Source organism: Daphnia magna, linkage group LG7 (genome assembly GCF_020631705.1).
Source record: "Daphnia magna isolate NIES linkage group LG7, ASM2063170v1.1, whole genome shotgun sequence".
Taxonomy (NCBI): Eukaryota; Metazoa; Arthropoda; class Branchiopoda; order Diplostraca; family Daphniidae; genus Daphnia; species Daphnia magna.
This window is the reverse complement of record NC_059188.1, coordinates 9268756-9277821: the sequence shown is the minus strand read 5'-3', so window position 1 is coordinate 9277821 and position 9066 is coordinate 9268756. Positions and strand designations below refer to the sequence as shown.

Below are 9066 nucleotides of genomic sequence, written 5' to 3'. Positions count from 1 at the left end.
ACATGCTCAAGCCAAACGCGTGAGAAAGTTGTTCAGAAACCACGCGCCACTTCATCATTGGCAGCATTGTAACATGATTAAGTTTAAAATGCTGCTTGTCCAATATTGTGTAAATCATAATTTAAACCTGTTCGATTGCCCAAGTGTCAGAGCGTTTCAATATTGTTCAAATCACAGATGATTCCAAATAGTGGTAAGATTAAGTTTACAGTTTAAATTTTGTAGTAGCAGCATCCGACTACTTTCAGAACAAATAAACACATTGATCATTAAGCATAAAAAAATTTTCGTTTTTAGTTAGTGCACAAGCAATGCTAAACGATTTATCAATTTTCAACGATTTAGTCGATTATAATCAAATATTAGAGTTTTTTATTTTTCAATCGATTACAATCGCTAAATCGTTAGGAAATAGATCGAAATTTTAAAAATATTACAGAAAAGATATCCATCCGTTCTCGGGTGAGTTTGTGTTGTACAATTTACGTGGGCGCTGTATAAATGTATAACCTATAGGCTAGCTTATTGATGAGTCAAGGATTTTTGTTGCTGTTTACTGGAAGAAAACTTACTGATAGCTTATCATTTATCAACAAGCCTTTGTACTTTATTAACCCAGCTCGCCTTTGAATTTGGTACGTATAAAAAAAGAAGTGAGGTATTAAATCGAAATTTTCGACCCATTCATTTATAGTCTGAATTTGTTCGAGACCGTAACAAAGGTAAGTTGCATTTAGCAAACTTTCAAATTTCTATTTTTGCTTGCCGTCTCTAATCCAGAGTGATCCTCGAGAAATTGTTTTCTTTTTGCCATTTTTTTCATAGCCATGATTTCCCTAAATTCCTTAAATTTTTGTACTTCTCGTTATTTCCACAAAGAACGTAAATTCCCGTAATTCCCGTACTTTCCTTTAATTTTTTTTTTCTTTGTTAAGTGGCATTCTTGCGCCGGGACCTACTGCTACTGGTAGTAGGCCAGACATATGTAGGGGAGAGTGGAGTCAGTTGAGACACTTTTTGGTTTTTTGTATCTCTTGAACACAAAGCTAAAAATTTTAACATAAAAATTATACAGGATTGTAGCCTACTATCTCAGCTATTAAACAGTATTTTTTTAATGAGACAAAATTAAGTTTAATTGTAATAAATTGTAAAAAACTAAGGCGACTTTTTGTGTTTGAATTGCCATGGTAGCAGGGCTATTGAAACGTGTGTCGAGGCAATTGCAACGTGGGTTTTCCCATAAAGAAGCTTCTTTATACCGACAGAAAATCTAAATCACGATATCTCAGCAGCCACAACTGCTAGTGTGATCAAATTTTACCACAAGGTACAATGCAATTTATAGATTTTTACATATGCTTATGGTATATGGTACTTAAGTTTAAATTACTTAAATAATTAAATTTAAGAAAAACTCCCATTAAGCTACATGCTTTTTCAAATAAATCCCAAACAGCTAATGCAAGTATTATAGTTTTGTTAATAGGATGATTTACATTTGTTGAAATGAATTACATCAAATAGGGGAGAGGGGCAAATTCAAACGTGGGGCAATTGAAACAAAAATCTGGCTCTCGACGTATGACAGGTAGAGATTTGAAAAAATTGGGTGTTGATTTTAAGAAAAATTTTAAATTAGTAGCTCTCATAGTTTTTTAGTTATCTCAATAAAATTAAATTTTGACTTCCGCTTGATAATTTGTATCGTTTTATTTTTTCAATTTTACCCCCTAAAAGTTAAAAAAAATTATTTTAAATAGTACTAAATTAATCTGCGTTCATTTTTCTACAAGTTTGTTGCATTTGTTTTCAAATAATTGCTTATTCAATTACATAAAATAATTAATTTAGCGAAAACCCATGCGAGGGGCAATTGAAACACCCCTGTGTTTAGCATTTCCGTGAATGCGCGCGAAATCGGGACTCCTTTTCTTCAAACCAGCAACACTGTTCGGGTAGCTCGCTTATGGGGAAACCCATGTTGCTATTACCCCGACGACGTGTTTCAATTGCCCCGACATTTTTGCGTTATTTTTCTGAGTTGTTGCTAGTTTTTACAGGTTACAGCTAGTAATATCTGTGTAACTCCACAAAAAAAAATTTTGTGTAGCTAAGATAATTTGCTACACAACTATAAAATTTTTGGTTGAATTCAATCAGTATTTTAGGTCAGGGGGCCGAAAATGCAAAAATCGTTTCAATTGGCCCCACTCTCCTCTACTTGCGAAAAATGTACCCACTCGCGGACACGAAATATTAACAAAGGGTTTCAATTGCCCCACAATAGGATCATCGTTACATTTAATTATTAAAAATTATTTAAGAATACAGGAAAAAAATTAAATGCCATTAAGTTATAGAAAAATGAATTGCAAATCGTTTAAAACTAATTTTGTTATTAAAGTGTACCATTTTAGGGTTCAAAACAAAAAAAAATAAAAAAGCTAAATTAACAGAGGGAGTACAAAAAAATTTTTTTCAGATTCCTTAAAAAATTTTTAATAAAAAAACTCGTAAACTTGTAAACCCGTCATTCTATTAACCATAACTTTTTCAAGAAAATTCCTCTGATACAGCGCGAGAAACAATTTTTGTTTCAATGCCCTGTGACCCCACTCTCCTCTAGGCCGAGACCGAAAACATAAATATAGAGATTTTGACTAATATTTATCGAACATGTACATATTAGATTAATGTAAATTTTTTATTGAAATGTAGCCAACTATGTTACCCTTAGGGATCGAACCCGACCCTAATCGGGGGTGCATTTTGCCAATCGGGTTTCGAAATTCGGGCCCGGGGGGGGGCGTTCGGGCTCGGAGTGAAAAATTTTTGAACCCTGATCTAAATCGGGGTTGAATCAGGTGCCTAATCGGGACTGCAAACCCCGATTGCAATCAATCGATCGACTTAAAAAACATAATCGATCGAGTCGAAATCGATTATTATGATGAAAATTGGGGAGTTCGCCCCGGTTGCCCCGATAAAAACCCGACCCAAATTCATAGTTTAAATTCAGGCGCCATTTTTGCAAATGGCGTTGAGGCAAGCGGATTAACCTCGATTTTTGCCCCGCCCCGCCCTGGCTGACGAAATGGAACCCCGATTCAGCCCCGATTGCATTTTCACGGGGCGAGGCGGTTAACCCGATTATGACTAATTGGGGGCGATCCTTAGTTAGTAGTTACCCTTCAATCAGAGTAATAGAATACTGGTGTAGCCACTCTTATGGCGGGGCCTCCCGTTGCCTTTTTGGCCTGAAAGTCTTTCTGTGCCATAACGAAAGCGCCACAGCGGCTGTGTTGTGAACTTGTGATGTATTACGTTTTCGCTATGTTTTCGCTCATTTTCGTCGTCTGTACTTCAGAAAGTAAACAAAAAGTGGCTTAATTAATTAGTGTGAAAAAATGTATGTATAAATATATGGGTTGTTATAACAATAACAACCCTTAAAACTCAATTCATAGGTGGCAGTTACGGTTATGGGACACTTAAATCGATATCTTGCCTCATTTTCTCACAATCGATATGCGAAATTGGCAACAACTTTTGGGAAAAAATCCGAGAGGGGGAGTTAACATGGCCGTGTCTACACCAGTATTCTATTACTCTGCTTCAATAGAGGAAGAGCGAAGCGCGACTTCCTACCTTTTTACGAACGCACCTTACTATTTTAAGAGAGAAATTGCGGCTGGCGGCCTTGTTTGTATCTCGAATCAAACATGGTTTCCAGCCGCAAAACTTATCTTAATACACCAAGGTGCGCTCCGTAAAACAATGGGAGTACGCGCTTCGCTCTTTCTCTATAGAGATGATTATTAAAAATATGTAGTTTGAAAATTATCCTTAATTTTTACATCGCAACATCCTTGTAATCCCATAAGAAATGCACAGGGGGAAAACACGCTTGAAACAAACATGGCCGGCAAACAAACGAGCAGGAAACTGCATTCATAAATCAGTGAGGGCACACGTTCTCCATTTGCTCTATTTCCATTTCCAGCTTTTCCTACTTTTAAGCATCGGATAAACCATGAGAAATCGAACGGAGTAAAGACAAATTATTTCGTTTTATTTAATTTATGATATCGAGCCAAGTTTGTTTTAGGCTTTCGACAAAAAAGTTTAATAGCTTCGACAATTTGTTGCGAATAGAGTACCTTTTCCCCAGAGAGGATATCAGGGTTATCATCTCAATCGTGGGACTATTTCTTCAAACATAGCGGGGCGGGTCAAAGATCAGGGGTTGCGCTGATTGCCCCGACGCCATAATAAAAGATGTTTGCTTAAAAGATTCAAAAAATGGTTCGGCGTTGTAGGCGGGTTTTTAAAAAGGTATAGTCAGGGTAGTGGTATTAAATGATATAAAAATTCCCATCAATCAACGCTGTGGCGCCACTAATACATTTTTATATATAAAGGAAAGTATGACTGTTTTGGGAGTAGGAGTGGTAGCAACTATAGTGACTGGAGGAGCAGCTGCCACAGTGACTGCCCCAGCACTCGCTGGACTCGCACCAGGGACAGGACTTGCTACAGCAGTAATGGCTGGAACAACCACAGCTTCCTCCGCTGTTGCTGGATCAGCTGGAATTGGAGCTACTGTTGGTGCTATTACTGGAGCTGCTGCTGGTGGAACTGGGGCAGCAGCTGCTACGGGCGCTGCTATTGGATCCGCGTCATCTGCTGCAGTAACATCTACAGGTGCATTTTTGCAGCTGGTCCAGTCGGTTGGGTTGTCCTAGGAGGTGAACAAGACGCCAGCTCTTTTAATGCCACATTCGACTGCTGGAAACAGGTTTTACGAGACGAATCGACCGAACTTTCACGTGGGAAACTCCTAAAAGAGATTTTCGAGGATCAGCGCATCAAACAAGTCATCGTTCAAGGGAGCAAAAACAATTTCAACCTTCCTGAATTAAGTCTGATCAACATTTGGGACGAGCAGTTCGACCTCAAATACCTTGTTTTGCCCTCCAATAATCAACTGGTGGCTCACGCTGTTCGTGTCGCCTAAATATTCCTTCTTAAAGTTCCATTCTAAAAGCAATTCAGCCAACGAATAATTCGTTTATTTTTTTTTCAATAGTAATTTCTTTCTTTATCACAACTTCTTTCAGTAGTAACAACATGACTATCTTAGTGAGTAAAATAATGGCAGCCGTTCAAAGCACATTTGCCGGAAGTGGTTTGATGGCGGGTGTAACTACGGGATTGGCAGTTGGTGTCTGCGTACAGCTGGCCAAGAAAGGTGCTGTGACGTCGCTGGCTGGTGTCGCCGGTGTAGCCGGTGCCAGTGCGTCGGCTGGGTCGATCTTTGGCTCCATTGTCGGTGGTGACGTCGCCAGTGCATTGGCTGGCGGTACAGCTGGAGCGTTTTCTAGCGCCATCGTCGCTGTTCTCTGGTCGCATTTCTAAAAGAAACTTTTTTACTTTACCCTGCTTCGTGTTTAATTGGCATTTCATTATTACCACGGCGTTTTGTGATGCATTATTGTGAATGGAATAGATTGATTGTAATGTTACCAGTGTTTTCTTGGTCATCATAGATCACTCCTATTTTGCAAATATTACGACTAGATGTTAGAATCGGTTTTGCCAGCTTCCACTTATTGAGAAAATAGAAAAAATGGTTCGCTAAGCACTTGATTGACTTGCCATAGTAATAACCTCCAGACATGCCAGAATGGAGTTCATATTGCTGTACTATACAATCCACAACGTGACATCAGCTGATAGCTCTTACCTCTCTCTATTCAGCCATGCATTAAATAGTGGGCCAATCCCATAGACTTCCAAAGCTTGACGTTTCGAGTTGTAATTGCTTACAGACTTTTGGTTACTAGCAATCCCAACAGTGGGAGGTGTGCTAAACCCTGTCATTTCAAGTGCCGCCACACATAGAAATGGTCATAACATAATATATAGCCTATCGTGAATCGAATCTCCAAACAACGTTGACAACGCAACCGCACATTTTCCGCCGTAAAAATGGCTTTCATTCAAATTCTTAGAAACTTTTACCCAATATTATCAATGAATATTACAGGGAAAATAGTGATGAATATAATTCATTTTCTATAGAAACAAAAATTTAACGAACTATTTTATATTTCGAATTATTACCTAGTAGGCCTACTCACGATTTAAAGGGTGGCATCACGCATCAACACCGTTAATAATTTGCAAGAATTCTCCATATCACCTTGCGGCCGATATTGGCACTAATGTGTTCACTTATTGGCTAGGTATTATTCCAGTTGTGAAGGGAAAAATATAAGTGAAAGCCAATCTAGGATCGTCATTAGTTAAAATTTTGGCATTTATTGGTAATCCTGCAATTCTGATCTTGATGGCATTGCGTATATGGTCTTTAAAGGACATATCTTGTTTTATCTTCAAACTAGTGAAAATTGAAGGCGAAAAAGCAAATGTGTGATTGTTAAGGAATAGTCTGTTTTTCTCTGGTTACGTGGCTTTTTTTATTGCAATACCCAGCGGCAAAAAAGGGAAGGAAAGAGTTAAAAGAAGGTCACAAGGTATATGTATACCTGACAACGTCATTAAAGGTGGGATAAGAATAATATGACCCTTGTAATTATCAATGCCATAGGCTAGTGGCGTGCAGGAGGGGGACAAAAATTGTCATAAAATGAGAACAAAACAAAACAACCAGCAGTAGTTCAAGTGATGGATCCCAGATAAAGTTCCATCTCCAAGCATTATGAAATCAAAATGAGTCATTGTTTGACTCTTCTCTCACTTCTCACTTCTCTCACAATTTCATTATGCTTCAGAAGCATAATGAAATCAAAATGAGTCATTGTTTGACTCATCTCTTACTTCTCACTTCTCTCACAATTTCATCATGCTTCAGAAGCATAATGAAATCAAAATGAGTCATTGTTTGACTGTTCTTGATTTCATAATGCTTGGATGTGGAACTTTATCTGGGATCCATTACTTGAACTTCTGCTGGTGTCTACAGTGAATCATGAAAAACTCTTCAGGTAAAAAAGATTAAAGTTTATGTGCGTATATATTGTAGAAACCCAGGCACAAGACGGTGGATGGAGACGTTAGTAGGAGACTTAGAACATTAGCAATAACGTATGCAAGTGTAGATTGGTACCGGTAGGTAAAACGGAAATAACTTCTTAATTTTTCATAGATAAGATAATTGAAGTCACCAGCTTGGCCAAGTGGTTAGGTCGCGAGACTTAAGTTTTCGTCTCTCTATAGAGACGTGAGTGCGATTCTCACACCTGGTAGCTTTCTTGTCCTTATTCATACGTGGTATTCATTTAATAGAGTTGCCTTAAATCATAAGATAAATAGAAGTTTATGATTGAAATATGGAACGAGAAAGGTGAGGTTGTTATCTCCGTATTCCATTTGTACACACTGAGCAAGAGATGACATGGTCATGAGCGAGATGTTACCTTTTTTCAAGCGCATCTGTGTTTAACATCTGCAGGAATAAAAAGCCGGTGTATGATTTATACGTTAAACCCATTTTCCTTAACCCCCAAATCATTTGCCTTTTCAATATTAGAATCACGACAATATTGCCGTTGTTACACTGGACTTAGAAGTGCTCGCCAGCTCTGTCACTCCCGTCCAGTTGGGGTACACATTATTCCCGAGAATCGGAATTGATCAGTTGGTCACCGTCGGCTGGGGCAACTCAGGTGACACATTTTTCTTTTATTAAAACATAAAATAAAAGCTAAAAGATAAATTTTTCCAATAGCAACTACGGTATCGACCCCGGATTCTTATGACACGAAAGTCTTATTCACACCTAACGTATCAACTGTAACTTAACTCATGAAGGGGTTAATCGAAATGTCTCCTCATAAAGTCATAATTTGGCTCAAGCGGATAAACAACGCATTGAGTTTGAGGAACCAGTTTGCCATCTTCGAAGACAAGCACCTTTGATTTGTCATTTAGGGTGCATTTTATCGTCAACTTTATGGCAACAGGTTACGCCACGATAAAAAAAAAATAATTTTTTTTCACTCAACCTTTTTTTTTTTTTTGTAATTGCTTCTATCTAGCGCTCGATTTTTAACTCGGTTTCCTAAGTCAGAGAAAATATTTTAACGGAGTGTCCACGTTGCTCAGTCTCTCCAACTGCATTCAACTGTTCATATTGCTTAGTCTATCATATTGCAAGCCTATTAATTGCCTTTAATTCAGGTAATTCATCCACATTGTCTGGGAAGGCAGTAGTTGGTAAGTCATTGGCCATTACAAAATGGAAAAATTTTCTTTTTGTATTATGCAATATGGCATTGCAGTCCAAGTGTCCAGATTTGGTGATTCTATCCAACAGCATTCCATTGTCCACCTTGCTGAGCTTATCAAGTACAATCCTGCTTATTGCCTTGGCATCAGTTATTTCATACACATTGTCTGAAGGCAGTAGTTGGTTAGTCATTGGCCATTACGTTGAACTTGAAATGGTTCATTGGAATTATTGAGTGGCATGGACCAATTTTTTTTTGTATTACGCAGTGTGGCATTGCAGTCCAAGTGTCCATATTTGCTGAGCCTATCCGACAGCATTCCGGTGTCCACCTTGCTGAACCTATCCAACAGCATTCAAGTGTTCACCAAAGCACTCGATCGACGTAAAAAAGATCTCATAAACAATATTCAACGAGAAAATGTAATTCCAGAACAAGCACACGAAATAGATCGACGTCAAGGACAAGTTCTCATGTGTATCGTTCTGCAATGCAACCGTACTCTAGGAAAACATCACGAAGCAGAGAAACTTTAAGAAGCTATCACAAAAATGGTTCCTCAAGAACATCTAGATCAAAAAATCGCTACTTTAGTACTCGATCACCATCAAGAAGTTCTCTTAAAAATGGTTCACTGAGAAACTCCAGAAACAACTCAAGGAGAAGATCGACGTCAAGGTCAAGTTCTGACATGTCTGCTTCCATAAGACCATGGTATTGTAGGGAAAGATCATGAACATCGGGAGAACATCTAAGTCGAGAAAACGCTACACAAGTGTGAAGAAGTGAGAATACAATCTGTATTGGA

At 38.3% G+C, this 9066-nt stretch overlaps 1 long non-coding RNA gene and 1 pseudogene across 3 annotated transcripts; both read left to right on the top strand.

Moving 5' to 3' along the window:
- The first annotated feature begins 582 nt into the window (after positions 1-582).
- On the top strand, positions 583-5528 carry LOC123474163 (annotated as a pseudogene).
- A 1177-nt stretch (positions 5529-6705) lies between these two features.
- LOC116925082 lies at positions 6706-9066 on the top strand. 3 transcript variants are annotated; one of them, XR_006648733.1, is made up of 6 exons: positions 6706-7113; positions 7175-7495; positions 7559-7694; positions 7757-8244; positions 8310-8440; positions 8527-9066. It is a non-coding gene; the product is annotated as an uncharacterized LOC116925082 (long non-coding RNA). The 3 variants fall into 3 exon arrangements; XR_006648732.1 differs by having other exon boundaries at positions 7757-7991; positions 8067-8440; positions 8527-9064; XR_006648731.1 differs by having other exon boundaries at positions 7757-8440; positions 8527-9065.